This window comes from Schistocerca gregaria, chromosome 6 (genome assembly GCF_023897955.1).
Source record: "Schistocerca gregaria isolate iqSchGreg1 chromosome 6, iqSchGreg1.2, whole genome shotgun sequence".
In the NCBI taxonomy this organism is placed as follows: Eukaryota; Metazoa; Arthropoda; class Insecta; order Orthoptera; family Acrididae; genus Schistocerca; species Schistocerca gregaria.
Genome location: NC_064925.1, coordinates 266,262,500 through 266,265,082, shown reverse-complemented (window position 1 = coordinate 266,265,082; position 2,583 = coordinate 266,262,500).

Genomic DNA, 2,583 nt, shown 5'->3' with positions numbered 1-2,583 from the left:
TTCTACATCTACATCTACATCCATACTCTGCAAGCCACCTGACAGTGTGTGGCGGAGGGTACTTTAAGTATGTATATTGGTTCTCCCTTCTATTCCAGTCTTGTATTGTATTGTTCGTGGAAAGAAAGATTGTCGGTATGCCTCTGTGTGGGCTCTAATCTCTCTGATTTTATCCTCATGGTCTCTTCATGAGATATACATAGGAGGGAGCAATATACTGCTTGACTCCTCGGTGAAGGTACATTCTTGAAACTTTGACAAAAGCCCGTACAGAGCTACTGAGTGTCTCTCCTGCAGAGTCTTCCACTGGAGTTTATCTGTCATCTCCAAAATGATTTCACAATTACTAAATGATCCTCTAACAAAGCACGCTGCTCTCCATTGGATCTTCTCTATCTGATGGTACGGATCCCACACCAGTGAGCAGTATTCAAGCAGTGGGCGAACAAGTGTACTGTAACCTACTTCCTTTTTTTTTCGGATTGCATTTCCTTAGGATTTTTCCAATGAATCTCAGTCTGACATCTGGTTTACCGATGATTAATTTTATATGGTCATTCCATTTCAAATCACTGCTAATGTCTACTCCCTGATAATTTATGACATTAACTGCTTCCAGCAGCAGACCTGCTATATTGTAGCTAAATATAAAGGATCTTTCTTTCTATGTATTTGCAGCACATTATACTTGTCTACATTGAGATTCAATTGCCATTTCCTGCAACATGCGTCAATTTGTTGCAGATCCTCCTGCATTTCAGTACAATTTCCCATTGTTACAATCTCTCAATATACTGCAGCATCATTCGCAAAAACCCTCAGTGAACTTCCAATATTATTCACAAGGTCATTCATGTATATTGTGAATAGCAACGGTCCTATGACACTCCCCTGTGGCACACCTGAAATCACTCTTACTTCGGAAGGCTTCTCTCCATTGAGAATGACATGCTGCGTTCTGTTACCTAGGAACTCTTCAATCCAATCACACAATTGGTCTGATAGTCCATATGCTCTTACTTTGTTCATTAAACGACCGTGGGGAACTGTATCAAATGCCTTGCAGAAGTCAAGAAAGACAGCATCTATCTGGGAACCCATGTCTATGGCGCTCTGAGTCTCGTGGACGAATAATGTGAACTGGGTTTCACATGATTGTCTTTTTCAAAACCCATGCTGATTCCTGCAGAGTAGATTTTTAGTCTCCATAAAAGTCATTATACTCAAACGTAATATGTGTTCCAAAATTCTACAACTGATTGACATTAGAGATATAGGTCTACAGTTCTGCACATCTGTCCCTTCTTAAAAATGGGGATGGCCTGTGCCCTTTTCCAATCTTTTGGAATGCTACACTCTTCTAGAGACCTACGGTACACCACTGCAAGAAGGGGGCAAGTTCCTTTGCATACTCTGTGTAAAATCGAACTGGTATCCCATCAGGTCCAGTGGCCTTTCCTCTTTGGAGCGATTTTAATTGTTTCTTTATACGTTTGTCATCTATTTTGATATCTACCATTTTGTCATCTGTGTGACAATCTAGAGAGGGAACTACAGTGCAGTCTTCCTCTGTGAAACAGCTGTGGAAAAAGACGTTTAGTATTTCGGCCTTTAGTCTGTCATCCTCTGTTTCAGTACCATTTTGGTCACAGAGTGTCTGGAGATTTTGTTTTGATCCACCTACCGCTTTGACATAAGATCAAAATTTCTTAGGATTTTCTGCCAAGTCAGTATATATAACTTTACTTTCGAATTCATTGAATGCCTCTTGCATAGCCCTTTTCACATTACATTTTGCTTCACTTAATTTTTGTTTGTCTGCAAGACTTTGGCTATGTTTACGTTTGCTGTGAAGTTCCCTTTGCTTCCGCAGAAGTTTTCTAACTCAGTTGTTGTACCACAGTGGCTCTTTTCCATCTCTTATGATCTTGCTTGGCACATACTCATATAATGCATATTGTACGATGGTTTTGAACTTTGTCCACTGATTCTCAACACTATCTGTGCTTGAGACAAAACTTTTGTGTTGAGCCGTCAAGTACTCTGAAATCTGCTTTTTGTCACTTTTGATAAACAGAAAAATCTTCCTACCTTTCTTAATATTTCTATTTATGGTTGAAATCATTGATGCAGTAACCGCTTTATGATTGCTGATTCCCTGTTCTGCATTAACTGTTTCATATGGTTGAGGTCTGTTTGTCACCAGAATGTCTAATATGTTATCACCACGAGTTGGTTCTCTGTTTAATTGCTCAAGGTAGTTTTCAGATAATGCACTTAAAAATATTTAATTGGTTTCTTTGTCCCTGCCACCCTTTATAAACATTTTAGTCTCCCAGTCTATATCCGGCAAATTAAAATCTCCACCCCAAACCATAACATGGTCAGGAAATCTACTCGAAATATTTTCCAAATTCTCCTTCAGTTGTGTGAACAGCAAGATGGCATAAGATTATGGATCAGGAACAAAGTGAAAAAGTTTTGTTTTTCTGTGTAAAAAGCAGCCACACACCATCCAACGAACATGACATCATGTTTGCTAAGTATAAAAAGACGGCAACAGAAAAAGAGCACAGAAAATAT